The sequence below is a fragment of the Lissotriton vulgaris genome, chromosome 5, assembly GCF_964263255.1.
Source record: "Lissotriton vulgaris chromosome 5, aLisVul1.2, whole genome shotgun sequence".
NCBI classification, from domain to species: domain Eukaryota; kingdom Metazoa; phylum Chordata; class Amphibia; order Caudata; family Salamandridae; genus Lissotriton; species Lissotriton vulgaris.
The window spans coordinates 1874659821-1874679767 of record NC_141693.1 but is presented as its reverse complement, the minus strand read 5'-3'; positions in this window follow the sequence as shown (position 1 = coordinate 1874679767).

Sequence of the window (19947 nt, the reverse complement as noted above, 5' to 3'; positions counted from 1 at the left end):
ACTAGACAACTCCAGAGTAGGCTACATAAACTCAGAACCCTAGCTCACGAACACTTAGCAGTAGCACAGACTAAACAGAAAACCCTGTATGACCGTGGTACTAAGTGGAGAGTGTTGGATGTAGATGATTGGGTTCTGATTCTGTTACCCTCTTCTACACACAAAATGAGGAAGGAGTGGCAGGGGCCTTATAAAATCCTGAGAAAAATAGGACGTACCACGTATCTGGTACAGTTAGGAAGAGGCAAAACCCAAATGTATCATATTAACATTCTAAAGAAATGGTTAGGTCCACCCCCACAGTCAGTCAATGTGGTCTCCCCTGTACTTCATACTGAGCATACTGTTGATGCTGCCCCTGTGAATCCTGACTTAACGTCGACCCAACAGGAAGAAGTCAGAAAACTACTTTTGTCACATGCAGCAGTTTTCTCTGATCAACCGGGTCGTACTCACTTAGCGGAACACAGCATACCTACTCTCCCAAATACAGTGGTGAAACAGAAGCCCTATCGTATTCCTGAAGCCAGACGCTCGGCTTTCCAAGCCGAAGTAGACAGCATGCTGAAGACTGGGATCATAGTTCCTTCCCATAGCAACTGGTGCTCGCCGGTGGTGTTAGTACCGAAACCTGACGGTAGCATCCGTTTTTGCATCGACTTTAGGGCCGTTAACCGGGTATCCAAACAGGATGCGTACCCTCTACCCAGAGTCGATGAGTTATTGGAACGCCTTGGGGAGGCTCGGTACATCACCACCATAGATCTCACCAAGGGATACTGGCAGATTCCCCTTGCTCCCAAAGACATGGAAAAAACAGCATTTTCAACGCCATCTGGTCATTACCACTTTACGGTACTTCCCTTTGGTTTACATGGGGCGCCAGCTACATTTCAAAGAGTTATGGACACGCTGCTGGCACCTCACCTACAATATGCGTCTGCTTACCTGGACGATATTGTGGTGTTTAGCAAAACCTGGGAGGACCATTTGTCTCACCTCAACAAAATACTGTCCAGTCTTGGGGAGGCCAGTCTCCACATCAATGCGAAGAAGTCCCGGTTTGCTTTCCAGCAGGTAAAATACCTTGGGTATCTTCTGGGCGATGGACAAATTAAGCCCCAGATGGAGAAATTGGAAGCAATTAAAGCTCTGCCTTATCTGACTTCAAAGAAAGAACTCAGGGCCTTCTTGGGACTGGTGGGCTATTACCGCCGGTTCATTGCTCAGTTTGCTAGCATGGCCGCTCCTCTCACCGACCTCCTTGGGAAGAATACCAAATCTGCTGCACTTCCTGCACCCTCTCTAGCACAGTCTTCGGCTTTCCAAGCCTTGAAGGACGCTTTGACTTCCTCGTCTGTCCTCATTTCCCCTGACTTCCTTAAACCCTTTGTCCTCCAGACTGACGCTTCGGGGGTTGGCATTGGTGCGGTCCTTTCCCAGGAGGATGAGACTGGGGCTGAACGGCCCGTGCTCTTTATCAGCCGCAAGCTGTTTCCGAGAGAACAGGCATATTCAACGATTGAGAAGGAGTGTTTGGCTGTTCGTTGGGGTGTTGAAAAACTGAGGTACTATCTTGAGGGGAGGCCATTTGTGTTGTACACGGACCATGCTCCTTTAACTTGGCTTCAGCGTAATAGGGGGAACAATGATCGCATTTTGCGTTGGTTCTTGGCCCTGCAGCCCTTCCAGATCGAGGTCCGTCATCGACAGGGTTCATTGCAGGGGAATGTTGACTTTCTGTCCCGCTATCCGATTTCCCCCGATCGGGTCAATCCTGGGGGTGGGATGTGTCACGAAGCGGAGCTTCCTGACTTGGATGAACTCCCTGACTCGGACGGACGGGGTGTCCTTGCTAATGCTTCTTCCTTTCCACCCCGTCCGCAAGATCCTTTGGACGTTTCCTGGATCTCCCCGGCTCTGCCTCAGGGACGTGTACCTCTGTATCCAGATCCTGTGACGCTAGGGGCATGTCCACCCGCACTCACCCAATCAGGTCAGACGACGTCACCCGATACTGACCAACCGGAGGAGGCGGGGGCGTTTAAGGAAGCTCCGTTCTGGATTGCCGGCGCGAAACCTTCGGAACGCCAGTTGGAACACGAGGAGGACGCCACGGAGGAAGACGGAGCCGCTGCCGTGGAACCGCTGCTGGGACCCCTGAAACTGAGTGACGACAAGCCAGGAGGCCAACGATACCACGAGCCGCCCCGCCACACTTCCAGGGGAGAAGTGTGGCTCCACAAGGTACGAGGGCGTTTTCAAGGGTTGTTCAAATCACGGGGTGGGACGGGGTAGTCTGAGGGTGGTCACTACCGTCGTATCTTATCGGCCGCCTACACTCCCTGACTGATAGGTTTGGTGTTAGTACCCTGGTGAACCCTCACTACCCTACCCTCCTCCCACATTTGTATATGTCGAGCCCAGCCCCTAACGTGGCTGTTTTTCTTTCCTTTTCTCAGAGTGATCTCCAGCCCTGTGGTCAGCTTCCGCTTCCTCAAGACTGGAACCGAAGACCCGGACCCTTCCCCAAAGGAGAGGACCCTCGTGCATTGTTTGTTTCCCAGGAGACTGTACTTTCAAACCTTGAACTTATCTCGGTGTTGTTAAACCGAATAAAAAGAGTTACAGACCTACTTCAACTCGTAACGATTCTCATTCTCCCGTCCCCGTTTCCCACACCTTCATAGATCTGGGAGGCCCTGTTGCTCAGATAAGATTCGAGCCAAGCCAGAGCTCTGCCAGAAATTCTAGTATCCAGGAGCCGTTGCAGGAGAATACCGTGATTAACGATATAAAATGCAGCACTAAGATCGAGGAGGATGACTGCCACCGACCCTCCTCGATTCAAGATTTTCCTGGATTCCTCCGTGACCGCCAACAGAGCGGTCTCTGTCCCATGTCTGGGTCGGAAACCCGTTTGTGAAGGGTCAAGCAACTGATTATTTTCCAGAAAAGCTGTTAAGTGGCCATTTATATACTTTTGTAGGATTTTTACAGCCCAGGGAAGCAAAGAAATCGGGCGAAAATTATTGAAATTTTTTGTATCTAGGTTAGGTTTTTTAATAAGGGCCCGCACCATGGCCTGTTTCCAAGCCACTGGAACAGTGCTTGTTAAAATAGAGGTGTTAAGAACTCTTAATAAAATAGGGAGAATGGTATGTATAGCGAAGACCAAGATACGGGGAGGAGCAGGGTCACTGGGTGAACCCGATTTCACCTGCAGCATTAGGGAGGTGAGTAGGTCCACACTCAACTACCTGGAAAACGAAGGTGCCGTGAAGCGGTGCCAGCTTAAGTCCAGATTCTAGGTGTGGCGTGGGTTCCTGGACTGTGCATCTGGCAAGCACAGAAAATATGAAAGAAAACTTCCTCCCAAAGAACGAAGCAGGACCCAGAGGGGAACAGGTAAGGCAGACTTTATTGCTCTGAGAACAGTTCTAGTGGTGGCAAATGCATTTCGGCGTGTAATACCTTCTTCAGTGCCCAACACCAGATGCAATCATGTTGACTCGTTTTCTCCTGCTGCCTCGACAATAAGAGGCGTAGGTCCGCTCCTCCCCCAAGCAATGCTGCACACCTGTGGAAGTTCGTTGATGTAACCCGAAGTACCACTCCCAGAATGCAACATGTTGACAGCATACCAGGCCGGTGTAATGGGAAGAGTATGGAGTTGAATCTCTGCTGCGGCACCATAGGCAGGACACGATGATGGCTTTGACTGTCCCCCAAACAACGAGCCTGCTCACGAGTCCCCTCATAACGCCACAGCCTCCGTGTCAGTGAGTCCATAGAACAGGGACGAAAATGTGGGAGCCCAGTGCCCAAACAGAGGTGCAATACCTCAACTGCTCAGGGCCCCCTGGAACAGAGGCGGGTTCCGGACCAATCCATACCTGGAAAACAAAGGGTGCCGTGAAGCAGTGCCAGCTTAAGTCCAGACCCTAGGCGTGGCGTGGGTTCCTGTACTGTGCATCTGGCAAGCACAGAAAATATGAAAGAAAACTTCCTCCCAAAGAACAGAGCAGGACCCAGAGGGGAACAGGTAAGGCAGACTTTATTGCTCTGAGAACAGTTCTAGTGGCGGCAAATGCATTTCGGCGTGTAATGCCTTCTTCAGTGCCCAACACCAGATGCATTCATGTTGATTCGTTTTCTCCTGCAGCCTCGAAAATAACAGGCGTAGGGCCGCTCCTCCCCCAAGCAATGCTGCACACCTGTGGAAGTTCGTTGATGTAACCCGAACTACCACTCCCAGGATGCAACATGTTGACAGCATACCAGGCCAGTGTAATGGGGGAGTATGGAGTTGAATCTCTGCTGCGGCACCATTGGCTGGACACGATGATGGCTTTGACTGTCCCCCAAACAAAGAACCTGCTCACGAGTCCCCTCATAAAGCCACAGCCCCCGGGTCAGTGAGTCCATAGAACAGGGACCAAAATGTGGGAGCACAGTGACCAAACAGCGGTGCAATACCTCAACTGCTTAGGGCCCCCTGGAACAGAGGCGGGTTCCGGACCAATCCATACCTGGAAAACGAAGGTTGCCGTGAAGCGGTGCCAGCTTCAGTCCAGACCCTAGGCGTGGCATGGGTTCCTGTACTGTGCATCTGGCAAGCACTGAAAATATGAAAGAAAACCTCCTCCCAAAGAACGAAGCAGGACCCAGAGTGGAACAGGTAAGGCAGACTTTATTGCTCTGAGAACAGTTCTAGTAGCGGCAAATGCATTTCGGCGTGTAATGCCTTCTTCAGTGCCCAACACCAGATGCAATCATGTTGACTCGTTTTCTCCTGCTGCCTCGAAAATAACAGGCGTAGGTCCGCTCCTCCCCCAGGCAATGCTGCACACCTGTGGAAGTTTGTTGATGTAACCCGAACTACCACTTCCATGATGCAACATGTTGACAGCATACCAGGCCAGTGTAATGGGGGAGTATGGAGTTGAATCTCTGCTGCGGCACCATTGGCAGGACACGATGATGGCTTTGACTGTCCCCCAAATAAAGAACCTGCTCACGAGTCCCCTCATAACACCACAGCCCCCGGGTCAGTGAGTCCATAGAACAGGGACCAAAATGTGGGAGCACAGTGACCAAACAGCGTTGCAATACCTCAACTGCTTAGGGCCCCCTGGAACAGAGGCGGGTTCCGGACCAATCCATACCTGGAAAACGAAGGGTGCCGTGAAGCGGTGCCAGCTTCAGTCCAGACCCTAGGGGTGGCGTGGGTTCCTGAACTTTGCATCTGGCAAGCACTGAAAATATGAAAGAAAACCTCCTCCCAAAGAACGGAGCAGGACCCAGAGTGGAACAGGTAAGGCAGACTTTATTGCTCTGAGAACAGTTCTAGTGGCGGCAAATGCATTTCGGCGTGTAATGCCTTCTTCAGTGCCCAACACCAGATGCAATCATGTTGACTCATTTTCTCCCGCTGCCTCGAAAATAACAGGCGTAGGTACGCTCCTCCCCAAAGCAATGCTGCACACCTGTGGAAGTTCGTTGATGTAACCCGTACTACCACTCCCAGGATGCAACATGTTGACAGCATACCAGGCCGGTGTAATGGGGGGAGTATGGAGTTGAATCTCTGCTGCGGCACCATAGGTAGGACACGATAATGGATTTGACTGTCCCCCAAACAACGAGCCAGCTCACGAGTCCCCTCATAACGCCACAGCCTCCATGTCAGTGAGTCCATAGAACAGGGACCATATATATGAATACCTAATCCTGCTCTCAAAGAAGAAGGCACGCACACGAAGCTGTTAGGATACGGCTCATTTCTTTGCATGAGTCAACCCCGAGCTCAGAGAGAAGCGTTTCACCTTCGCAGAAGGCTTTCTCATATATATACATTCACACAACCAGTCACTCACCCATACATTCACTGAGACACCTAATCACTCACTTATATAGTCAGTCATGCACCCACTGAGTCATCCATACAGTTACTCATATACCCATGGATTCACCAGTACTCCTTGGTATATGTACTTAACACTCATACATTTTTCACTGAATGAAAGGTTTTTTAAATGCTAATTCCTAACTATAACATCCCTGTAACTTTTGTTTTTTTCAGTGAATTTGTATGGTTTTTAAAGTAGTAGTCATGTTTGCAGAGTAGTGGAGGAAGGGGGCGGGACCTCCGACTAGCTCACAGGAATTCCGCTGTGTAGGACTTAGAGGAGGTACCATGAGGGCTTCTTGGCCCCATAGGTCCCTCTGGAGCCAAGGGGACTTCATTCCCCAATTAGTAGTGTGCCAAGAGGCATGTTTGCAGAGTGGTGAAGAAAGGGGGCATGCCTCTGACAACTTCTCAGCAATCCTACTGTGTGGAACTTACTGGAGGTAACAGGAGGGTTAGTTGGCCCCAAAGGTCGTCCTTGAGGGCCAACTACCCTCTCCTATTACCTCCAGTAAGTCCCATACAACCAGATAGCTGAGATCTAATAGCAGGCCACGCCCCCTTTCTCCACCACTCTGCAAACGCGCCTCCTGGTGCACTACTAGCGGGGGGATTAAGTCCCCTTGGCTATTGAGGGTCATTGGGGCCTACCTATCCTAATATCTCCAGTAAGGCCCACACAGCTGGATTGCTGAGAGGTGGTCAGAGGCCATGCCCCCTTTCTTCACCACTCTGCAAACACGCCTCCTGGCGCACTCCTGCTAGTGGGAAGAAGTCCACTTTAGTCCTGAGGCCCTCAGGAAGCAAAGGGACGTCATCCCTCCATCAGCAGTGCGCCAAGAGGTGCGTTTGCAGAGTGGTGGAGAAAGTGGGCGTGGCTTCTGACCTCCTCTTAGTAATCCCACTGTGTCGGGATTACTAGAGATAAAAGGTGGGCTAGTTGGCCCCTAAGGACCCTCAGCAGCAAAGGGAACTTCATCCTCCAACCAAGAGCGCGCCAGGAGGCATGTTTGCAGAGTAGTGGAGAAAGGGGATGGGCCTCCTGCGAATTGTGGGCTTTGGATTTTTTTTTCATTTTAGGAAGGGGGGCTGTGTGCCCCCCTTCCCATTACCCTATTTGGCCGCAGGGACCCCATCTGCAGGGGCCTGAGCCATACTTTTCTTTTTCAATTAAATAAAAGGGGAGGAGGGCACACAGCACCCCTCTCTAGGCCTATCTCGACCCAGGGGACCTAATTCCCCGGGGCTAGGCCTTTATTTATATATTTTATTTCAAGGGGAAGGTGGCTGAGTGGCCCCCTTCCTGGGCCACTTTTGTCCCCGGGGACTCCATCCCCTGGGGCATGACCATCTCGTTGGGGACTGCGAGGGGAGACTGAAACCCCAGTGTGTAAAAAAGCAAAGTGTGCTCCGCTTTGAACAAGCAAGAGCAAAATGCTCTCGCTTGTTTAAAGCGGAGCACACTTGTTTGCTATGGCATTGCGGGAGCACTGCTCCCACCATCCCATAGCAAACTACAATGTCCCGGGGGTAGACACCCGGGAAATTGCTGGAGCCGGTCCCCTGGGATATTTACGGCTCCAGGAAGGTGGGTTACCTGGCTCCCTCCCATCTTGAAAATAGCCCCGGGATGGTGGTGGTCTTCGGGGTAGCTCGGGCCATGTGGCCCGCATATAAGTATAGTAGCCCTGGGGAGATGGTGGTCCCCAGGTCTGTGTGGGGGGTTGAGCTCCCCATGCATCTTATTTACATATAGCCCAGGGGAGGTGGCGGTCCCCGGTGCTGCAGGGGGGCCTGGGGTAATCCTCATTACCCCGTGGCACAACATTTTGCAGATTAACATCTGTCCAACAGTTCACTCCTACGCTACTATGCCATAGAGCAGGTACTGATGGGTCCTAGGGGTGGCAATAGAGAACTCAAACTGAGAAAAAGAGAACCCATGTGGATTCTGGATCTCGAGACCAGGCATCCTACGGGACACAACCAGGACGAAGAGCTAGCAAAACACTTAACTGAAGAATAGATTGTTTGCTTTCTACATCCATGAATTTTACCTGCTAGGCCCTCTTACTCCATGATGTTTACAATAATTTTTGTAATAACTTTTTATTTTAATATGTATCATACATTGACTGATGCATCTGCAATTTTAATCTTTTCTTTTGTTCTTCTTTCACAGGAGGAAAGGAAGGGGCCCACCGGATGTCCATGGTCACTTCACAGGCCACCTCCCATTTTCTTCCCCTCTCCAGGGAGTGCACCATCAAATTGATAGATAGGAATTTTAAATGTATGCACTTAATTCACTGTTACACATTATAGCTTTTATTGGTGCTTGTGACCTCAACATTTCTTCCTCCACTTGGCGCTTGTATGGATTTGTGCACAACTTTATAACAATGCCACTTTGCTTAGAGACGTGCTAGTTATCTCCGTAGCATCACGAGTTGGCATATATGTATAAGTGGTATGTCATCTTATACAGTAGCATCTGGCAGACTATCCGCTTGCTAGAATTCATGGCCTCAAAAGCACAGTACTATAGCAGCTTATTTCTGTGCACTTGCAGCACATATTATATATAGTAACTCTTATTTGTGTTTGGCCAGCATAGAGGTTATTTCGAGATACACGCCTTGACTCTCGCAGTGTAACTAAGAATTTACCTCTTAACTTTTTCTGTTTCTCTGGTACTTGCATTTGCAAAGAATTATTGCATTATGTTATATAACATGGTTTCAATATATGCCATATTTGTATTTGTACCGTTGCACCAGTGGACTATGTATATACAGATCTATTCCAAAATGGCCACCCTGGTAGCTGTGCAATGTATTGTGACTTACATCCTAAGTCCGTTCTTTATGTTCTGGCCCCAGTAAATGTATCGCACAACGTCACTTTTGTTTAGTGTGTGATCAAGAAAGTTTATCTTTCGAAAGGTGTAACATTCTGAGAGAATAAACACTTTATTCTTCCAAACCTCTTCTGAGAACGCGCTTTACTAGTTTGAAGTGTGGAGTACTATTGCCGGTTTTTGCTCCACCGGCTCAGCGTGCCACCAAACTACGGGCCGACTTCCCAGGAGGAGCTTCGAGGTCTGTGTGTGTGTGTATATATATATGTATATATATATATATATATATATATAAATATTCTTTGCAAATGTTCCCGTAGCAGAGGGAACTGCTTACATTGGTGCCCGCATTGGAGACCGGGAGCGTGTCTCCTAGTTATCCAAAAACAAAAAGCAAGGACGCGGCACTCTTCTTATCACGGTAGATTTATTTAGGTCTCAAGCAAAACTCCTACGCGTTAGAGTTTTGCTTGAGACCTAAATAAATCTACCGTGATAAGAAGAGTGCCGCGTCCTTGCTTTTTGTTTTTGGATATATATAAATATATATATACCACCAATGCTGACCTCAATTAGAAATCAGCGGGACACATGCTCCGGGCTCAAATGGAGGATTTATTAGGCTGAATTACAATCGCATTCCTGTAGTCTGTGAAACGCTATGGCAGACGCGTTTCTGGCCGCAATGGCCGTCATCAGTGCCGGTCCCACAGGCAAATGAATTTTTGTGGGCTCCAGAGACCACTTCCTTATTAGCAGTCCCCTGACTCCTCCTCCCACAGGTGAGTATGTTGGTTGCGTTGCACCTCCCAGGAGCACTGCATGATGGATGTTGCAGTCCACGAGGTCCTGTATACAGGTGTATGGGACACAGACCCAAATTACTGCCCCCAATTTCTTGGCGCTTCCTGCATTCCATCTCAGGGGTCCTGGGTATGATAGTCCGGCCTGTACCTTCATTTGAGCCCTTTTCAGGCAGCGTGATGCCGCCTCATCTTTCCCCTCGCGCAGACACACACCAAATGGAGAATACCTCTGCTTGGGGGGCCGCCGCGATGTACTCCTCGTACTACACCATTCTTTTGCTGATCTCGCGGAGCTCCAGACCGAGAGGGCGTGCCCCTTGCCGGTATCAGCAGAAAGCCGGCTACACACACCACCAATGCTGACCTCATTTAGAAATCAGCGGGACACATGCTCCGGGCTCAAATTGAGGATTTATTAGGCTGAATTACAATCGCATTCCTGTAGTCTGTGAAACGCTATGGCAGATGCGTTTCTGGCCGCAAAGGCCGTCATCAGTGCCGGTCCCACAGGCAAATGAACTTTCGTGGGCTCCAGAGACCACTCCCTTATTAGCAGTCCCTCGACTCCTCCTCCCACAGGTGACGTACTACAATGCACAGAAGGCATTGCGAAATAACCACGCCCTCTGTGGCAGGTGTCAGTTATCACATAAATGGACGCGACCATAAACTGTTTTGCATTCCTTCATGAACATTGCCTCTGATGAAAGGATTACTTCCTGAAACGCGTCAGGCTGGTTTACTTTTGAAGACTGTACTGAGCATGCTGTCTGCGAGCAAGCAGTGAAATGGATTAAAATGTGCCAAAAGAACCTTGTGTGGCTTTGCTTCGCTTTGGGGCTACCTGTTTGTTTTGGATGTAATTACGGCTGTTGCCCAGCCGAGAACCGAAAGCCCACCACTTGAAATGGGTCCATGCAAGCTTTGTGATGAGGCTTGCAAAGACGGAACGAAGGCAAGTGTAGCGCCAACGCAGGTGGTGCTACCTTGAGCACGATTTCACTGCTGCAAAGCGGAGCAGATGGCTCCCAGCGCTATGCTTCACCCCACTTGGACAATACTTGGTTCTATTTGTAGGGATTGTAAAACTGCCCCACTGGGGGAAGAGGATCGACGTACTACAATGCACAGAAGGCATTGCGAAACAACCTTCCCACTGTGGCAGGTGTCGGTAATTACATAAATGGACGCGACCAGAAACTGTTTTGCATTCCTTCATGAACATTGCCTCTGATGAAAGGACTACTCCCTGAAACGCATCAGTCTGGTTTACTTTTGAAGACTACTGGGCATGCTGTCTGCGAGCAAGCAGTGAAATGGATTAAAATGTGCCAAAAGAACCTTGGGTGGCTTTGCTTCACTTTGGGGCTACCTGTTTGTTTTGGATATATATATATATTATTGTTTTATATATATATATATATATATATATATATATATATATATATATATATATATATATATATATATATATATATATATATATATATATATATATATATATATATATATATATATATATATATATTGACCACCAAAAGAAATTATTGTCCGCACTCGCTCAATACGATAGTTTGGGTTTATTAAACAAGAGACTCACGTACAGCCCCTTCACCTACGCGTTTCGACTGCAGGTCTTATTAAAACGTTTGTAAAACACTAAATTCTTAAACATTTTACAATTCTATAGATCACTATAAGTCTGTTTGAAGACTGACAACCGGTTTAAACAGTGTCCTTTGAAGTCAAATAAGTCGATTTCCACGATAGGAACATCCTATCCAACCTTAGTAACGGTTTAAACCGACAAACAATAAACAGGCAGACCATCTTATAGTTGAGACGTGTATGCTATTGATTATAATGTTTGTTAAGTATAGGCTAAGTGCCTTAGTGACTCCGTTGGTAAACCGACCGGTTTGTAATTGTCTATGTTTCAGGGCTCAGTGCCCGTGATGTCTGTAAGTGTGATCTGTGCAATGTCTTGGCATCCATGGTTTTTTAAGCAGTCAATCATAGTTCATATCAATTCCCTTGCATAGTTAGTTCACACCTGTGAACTAACTATGCAAGGGAATTGATATGAACTATGATTGACTGCTTAAAAAACCATGGATACCATGGATTGACACCTGTGAACTAACTATGCAAGGGAATTGATAGGGAGTTGAAACAACACAAAAACAAATGTTTAAGAACCAAATACACACTGAAACTTTCCTGTTATAGTTTACTGAGGTAACTGTAACTTGTCACCACTGTGCATTGCTTATGACCTCACATGTTACATCACTCATGACATGTTAAACGACACCATTGATGACATTACTGATGGCATCTCTAATGACACTCTAAAAAGGAAAACATTTAAAGGCTTATAACACATTTTAGTCACAATATAAATCATTTGTCAGTAGTATCATGCTAATTTTATGAATTGTGGCATGTTCCAGGGTGATTTTATTTTGTAGGTATCAAGGACCCCCTGATATGGATAAGACTCCTGGGTCAGGGACAACAATTTTTATGTAAAAGCATATACCCAGGCAGACTTGAAGTACAGAAGCGGGCTAATTATGTAGACATATTTATATACACAGAGATAGTAAAAAATAATAATTAATGCAATGAACTGGAATGATATCAAAACAGATAATTTTTAATATAAATATAAAAGATGAATAGATACATATAATTGACAAATTACACAATAAAAATTTTTTTTTCTTAAAGCTTGTGGCTTTTTTCAAATATATTAAAGAATCATCACAGTATATATAAAAAAAGATTCTGTCTTTCAATTATATTCTCTGGTTATGGAGAATAGGGCTGTGCGTCAACGCGTTTCGACAAAGTCTTTTGTCTTCATCAGGACAAATGGATATTCAGCCACTTTTTCTAAACAAAATAAAATAATATTTAAATGACATTAAGATCACAGTACATTGCTTTTATACATCAGTAGAACGTTCTTCAATTGATAAAACCTTTTTTAGCCAGACTTATGTAGTAATACAAGTGAACTGATAAAATTCATAGTTGGAAAACAAAAATATCTCATACTACACAATTTTTCCACTAACAATCCATCCCTAACATTACGATCACAGACTTATTTATAGACATCTGTATTGAAGCTAGGTAGAGGTTGGCGTAACATTTGTCAAGCTTCATATTCTAGAATAGTGTCTCTAACTATCGCTAAAAAATTGTGCTGTTTTTTTATTTTCCTATGCAATCTATCTAGTGTTAATTAAGAAGAAAAAGGCTTGTTTTTGAGAAGCGAAAAAACGGGAAGCTTTGCCAAAAGGTCATTCTATGAATAAGGTAAGTTCATATTGATCAGTATAATTTCATCACAATAGGTCATACAAGGCCTCTGGTTAAAAAAGCGAGAGTTGTAAACTGTAGTTGGATAAATCAAAGTCTCTGTAAATTTGCATTGCATTGGGTTTTTAGAAACAAAGATTCATATATGTTAAATGGATGAACACAAACATACCCTTCCTTGCTTCATTGGGTATATTCTTTAATCATTACTATTCTTACCTAAAATATGGTATGATCAGAAAGATTCGAAGTTGATGTAGGGAGTAAGGCACCTTCCCTTTAAGTTCCGGGGTCGGTATGTGATAACTATTTAAAGGAAACATAATTACGGTATTTAAGTTCCTATACCAGTTAAACCGCGGTTTACAGGGTTTTCTCTCCTTTAGATTATGATTATGCTGGATAGCATTCTTACCTGTTTACACAGTGTTCACTGCATCCATCTTATCTCCACCTACATCTACTCTTCGTCGTCTCTTTTTAAAAAGGGGAGGATAACCTCAAGCATTCACCGCCGTTCTCATCATAGTGTACCGTAGCGATTGGTAAAAGCCGTTAGTTCGTGTAGCTAAAATAAATACACACATTTGTATCAGTTTGTATTTAAGAAATCAATTTTGGTGTCCCGGTTGGATAATCTTTATAAGTTTTTACCTTTTATGTCTGTTGGTTATTAAGAATGATAAGGCAGTAGGTCGAAGCCGTTGGTTATTTCAGGGAGACGCGGTAGTGAAACGGGCCGCTGCGTATCTTAACTTCACTCTCCTTAGTCAGGGCTGCAGTGCAACTTGGATGTTTGTTGTCTAGAATACGCCCACTAGACATAGAAAGGATATCAACAGGTCACTAAGTTACGAGTGAGATTACAAAATAACGGAGGAGAACTTAAACAAAAACTCAGTTAAAAAAGGTTTGCCCAATTACTTTAAATTCCGTTAAATACGTTGCGGAATTGCTTTAAACTAGTGCGGTATTCATGCGGGGTGTATCGAGTTCTTACCAAAGGTCACTAAGTTACGAGTGGGATTACAAAAAAACGGAGGAGGACTTAAACATAAACTCCGTTAACAAAGTTTGCGCAATTACTTTAAGCTCCGTTAAATACGTTGCGGAATCACTTTAAACTAATGCGGTATTCATGCGGGGTGTGCCGAGTTCTTACCGTCAAGATATTCGCGGTGACCAAGACGCCTCTGCCTCCCTCAGAAGTTCGTTCGAAAAAAGGTTATTACTTGTAGTTCGTCTACTTCCGCTATTTATTTCCTCAATAGGCTACGCCCCTCTCCATTTCCTGAATAAGTTCCGCCCTTATTTAAAGCGGCACTTTGTTTACATGGTTACAAGTAAAGTACACGGACAACATCAGTGTTTTTCAAATTCCAGGTTAGGTACTGGGATCATCGGTCTAAAATTTAATGCCCGGAATCACAGAGGTTACATTCTATTAATATACTATTAATTCCTACACTTGATTTCTATACTATCGTGACGACCTTAAAGCGGTGTTAAAACAGTGTCATATTATCGCGTTTTCCCATGGCAGACCCTGATTTAACCCATGGTTAAAGGTCCCAAGGGTGAAGATCCAAAAGACTTCTCGTTTTCTCCGAATCTCATCTCCTCCGTGGTTTTTCTGCAAATGAATTCTTTCTAAAATGCGCCATTTAAGCTCTTCAGGTTTGTGGTTAAACTCTAAAAAATGGTTTACCAATGGGGCTGTGAGTTTCCGAGTTTTAATGGCTGACCTATGTTCGGTCAGTCTAGTCTTTATCATGCGAGACGTCTCGCCCACGTATCCAAGATTACAAGGGCATATCAATAAATACACTACATTCTTTGTGTTACAGGCCCAGAGTTCCTTAGCTTGAATTTTCATCTTATTGAACTCCATTGTTTCACCCGTAATAATGTTATCGCAGGATTGGCAAGAGCCACAACGGGAGGTGCCCTTGATGGCATTTGCTCCATCAATTGATTTCTGGATGAAAGGGGTGTTTCTAGTGTTAACCTTATGTCGAGAGTGAACTACTTGATCTTTTAAATTTTTGTTTCTCTTGTGAGCAAACATGGGTTTCTGTAGTTTTTGATCATTGTCTACAACATTTAATAAATGCCAGTTCGAGTTAATTATCTGCCTAATCGTGGAGTCCATGGTTGAGTGTTTAGTAATGCATACTAATTTTGGATCTGCTTTTTGTTTTTGTGAATGTAACAGAGTGTCTCGATCGTAAAACCGGGCTCTCTTGTATGCTCCTCTAACTAAACGGTGTGGGTATCCTCTTTCAATAAATTTACGTTTCATAATTTCAGCTTGGGTGTCGAAGTCCTTTATGTTGGTACAGTTCCGCCTTACTCTCAAAAATTGAGAGAAGGGGATACTGTCCTTCTGACAACGCGGATGGTAGCTTTTGAAGTGTAAAAGAGTGTTGCGAGCAGTGGGCTTCGTATATAGGTCCACTTCGAGAGCACCTCCTTTGTTTTTGATATTTATATCAAGAAAATCAACTTTAGATTCGCTAGTGTGAGCAGTGAACCGTAGATTTTCATCTGTTAGGTTCAGCCATAAAAGAAATTCATCCAGAGTCTGTTTCCCATGGGTCCACATAAAAAAGATATCATCAGTGTAGCGATACCAATGGGAAACAGACTCGAAAAACGGTGCCACCTCATTAAAAATGAATCTACTTTTGAACAGGATCATGTAGATGTTAGCTATTGATGGGGCCATTGAAGCCCCCATACTTACACCCTTTATTTGCAAGAATAACTCTTCGCCAAATTCAAAGAAGTTCTCTCTCAGAACCAGAGTCAAGCAATCTTTGATAAATGACTTGGAGCAAGGAATCTTGTGCAAATCGATAAACCACATTGTGGCCTCTATTGCTTCTGCCTGAGGTATGTTACTATACAGTGATTCCACGTCAAGGGTCACTAAGATATCATTACCTTCATTGAAGGCTAAATTCTCGACTTTTGCAATTATGTCTCCAGTGTCTTTTACATAGGATTGTGAAAGGGAAATATAAGGGCGTAAGATTTGATCCAAATATTTAGAAAGGGCTTCCAGGGGAGTTCCAATCGTTGAAACAATTGGTCGATACGGTAGATTTCTTTGGTCCTTATGGATCTTAGGCAGTCCATATATGCAGGAAACCTTTCTCTCTGATTTATTAAGGAAGTCATATTCTTTTTTATTTATTATACCTTCATTTACAGCTTTTGTAGTTAACCTATTTATAGTCTTGACTATTCTCTCGGTGGGGTTAGTTTGGATTTTCTTGTAGAAAACGGGATCATTTAGCATTTTAATCATATTTTCTACATATGTATCACAGTCCACTAGGACTATACCTCCACCTTTGTCACTGTTTTTGATTACAATGGTGTCATTCTTTTTCAACCTTTCTAGAGAATCGTGTTCTTCTTTAGAAATATTATATCTAGGTTTTGGTATAAACCTCAAAGCTTGATCTAGCCGTTTCAGAACGACCTTTTCAAATATGCCCACTTCTAGTCCTACCTGTTGTAGAGAAGGAGTGAATGTCGATGGTAAGGCCACTATATTGTTGCTAATGCTATCTAGATCCAATGGATCATTTTGTAGGAAGAATTTCTTTAATCTGACTTTTCTTAAGAAGGAATGGATGTCTTGATAGAGTTCAAAAGTCAAAAGATAGGCCCTTGGAGAGGAGTGATAAATCCGAGGGTGCAAGATTATAGGAGGACAGATTGAATATGGGGATTACATCCCGTTCCTCCAATATTGCTTGCTTCTCGTCTCTAGATATTGCTGAGGTTCCTGGGCATATTGATTGGTTTGGTAGTTGCCCCTCGTGTGGTTCTGGAACCGGACTTTCTGACGACCTCCTCTCCCCCCCCGGGTGACCTAAAAAAGGTTGACGCGTATTTCTTTGGCCATTTCTGGGGTCAAAAGGTCTGTCATCCTGATATCCTATGTCTTCTCCCTCTGAGTCTGAGTTTGAAGCTGAGGAGTGAGAAAAGTTATTTATCGTATGTTGGAAAGTATGGTTATTTGTTCCTGGCTGTGAATCAGTTTTATAAAAGCCTTCTACAATATAGGGGTATGTTTTCTCTACTGAATAAAATCTTTTTTCTTTGACAAATTTATCTTCCTTCCTTTTCTTCAAATAGTCAGAGAAAGATGATACATCTTTTTTGATTATTTCTAATTGTTTCTCTGCTTCTTCTGCGGTTGTCGATTTTTTAAATTTGTCTTCAAGTTCTTCTATTTCTTTTTTTATCTCAGCAGCTAATCCTTTAGATGTGGAGATGATCAAGATCATAAGGTCTCGTGAGCAACGACTCGCGATCATACTCCATTTTATCAAAAAATCTTTAATGTCTACAAAAAGACCCGGAATATTTCGGATCCTAAGACCCATGGGGATTATGCCACTCTTAAGGTAATTCAACATAAATTCCCCGTGGGCCTCTACTCTGATTAGTTTCTTTTGAAGATTTATCAGTTTGTTATGATCACTGTTGTTTTGTGGGTTACCTGTTTGATTGGTGCCAAAATCTACATTAGTTCCTACAAGGGTGGCAAAATCCTCATCCGAGAAACCAAACCAACTTTCAAATCTTTGGTTTCTCGGATGAGGATTTTGCCACCCTTGTAGGAACTAATGTAGATTTTGGCACCAATCAAACAGGTAACCCACAAAACAACAGTGATCATAACAAACTGATAAATCTTCAAAAGAAACTAATCAGAGTAGAGGCTCACGGGGAATTTATGTTGAATTACCTTAAGAGTGGCATAATCCCCATGGGTCTTAGGATCCGAAATATTCTGGGTCTTTTTGTAGACATTAAAGATTTTTTGATAAAATGGAGTATGATCGCGAGTTGTTTCTCACGAGACCTTATGATCTTGATCATCTTCACATCTAAAGGATTAGCTGCTGAGATAAAAAAAGAAATAGAAGAACTTGAAGACAAATTTAAAAAATCGACAACCGCAGAAGAAGCAGAGAAACAATTAGAAATAATCAAAAAAGATGTATCATCTTTCTCTGACTATTTGAAGAAAAGGAAGGAAGATAAATTTGTCAAAGATAAAAGATTTTATTCAGTAGAGAAAACATACCCCTATATTGTAGAAGGCTTTTATAAAACTGATTCACAGCCAGGAACAAATAACCATACTTTCCAACATAGGATAAATAACTTTTCTCACTCCTCAGCTTCAAACTCAGACTCAGAGGGAGAAGACATAGGATATCAGGATGACAGACCTTTTGACCCCAGAAATGGCCAAAGAAATGCGCGTCAACCTTTTTTAGGTCACCGGGGGGGGGAGAGGAGGTCGTCAGAAAGTCCGGTTCCAGAACCACACGAGGGGCAACTACCAAACCAATCAATATGCCCAGGAACCTCAGCAATATCTAGAGACGAGAAGCAAGCAATATTGGAGGAACGGGATGTAATCCCCATATTCAATCTGTCCTCCTATAATCTTGCACCCTCGGATTTATCACTCCTCTCCAAGGGCCTATCTTTTGTCCCACATGCAAAAGTAAATACTTTTGAACTCTATCAAGACATCCATTCCTTCTTAAGAAAAGTCAGATTAAAGAAATTCTTCCTACAAAATGATCCATTGGATCTAGATAGCATTAGCAACAATATAGTGGCCTTACCATCGACATTCACTCCTTCTCTACAACAGGTAGGACCAGAAGTGGGCATATTTGAAAAGGTCGTTCTGAAACGGCTAGATCAAGCTTTGAGGTTTATACCAAAACCTAGATATATTTCTAAAGAATAACACGATTCTCTAGAAAGGTTGAAAAAGAATGACACCATTGTAATCAAAAACAGTGACAAAGGTGGAGGTATAGTCCTAGTGGACTGTGATACATATGAAGAAAATATGATTAAAATGCTAAATGATCCCGTTTTCTACAAGAAAATCAAAACTAACCCCACCGAGAGAATAGTCAAGACTATAAATAGGTTAACTACAAAAGCTGTAAATGAAGGTATAAGAAATAAAAAAGAATATGACTTCCTTAATAAATCAGAGAGAAAGGTTTCCTGCATATATGGACTGCCCAAGATCCATAAGGACCAAAGAAATCCACCGTATCGACAATTGTTTCAACGATTGGAACTCCCCTGGAAGCCCTTTCTAAATATTTGGATCAAATCTTACGCCCTTATATTTCCCTTTCACAATCCTATGTAAAAGACACTGGAGACATAATTGCAAAAGTCGAGAATTTAGCCTTCAATGAAGGAAATGATATCTTAGTGACCCTTGACGTGGAATCACTGTATAGTAACATACCTCAGGCAGAAGCGATAGAGGCCACAATGTGGTTTATCGATTTGCACAAGATTCCTTGCTCCAAGTCATTTATCAAAGATTGCTTGACTCTGGTTCTGAGAGAGAACTTCTTTGAATTTGGCGAAGAGTTATTCTTGCAAATAAAGGGTGTAAGTATGGGGGCTTCAATGGCCCCATCAATAGCTAACATCTACATGATCCTGTTCGAAAGTAGATTCATTTTTAATGAGGTGGCACCGTTTTTCGAGTCTGTTTCCCATTGGTATCGCTACATTGATGATACCTTTTTTATGTGGACCGATGGGAAACAGACTCTGGATGAATTTCTTTTATGGCTGAACCTAACAGATGAAAATCTACGGTTCACTGCTCACACTAGCGAATCTAAAGTTGAGTTTCTTGATATAAATATCAAAAACAAAGAAGGTGCTCTCGAAGTGGACCTATATACGAAGCCCACTGCTTGCAACACTCTTTTACACTTCAAAAGCTACCATCCGCGTTGTCAGAAGGACAGTATCCCCTTCTCTCAATTTTTGAGAGTAAGGCGGAACTGTACCAACATAAAGGACTTCGACACCCAAGCTGAAATTATGAAACGTAAATTTATTGAAAGAGGATACCCACACCGTTTGGTTAGAGCAGCATACAAGAGAGCCCGGTTTTACGATCGAGACACTCTGTTACATTCACAAAAACAAAAAGAAGATCCAAAATTAGTATGCAT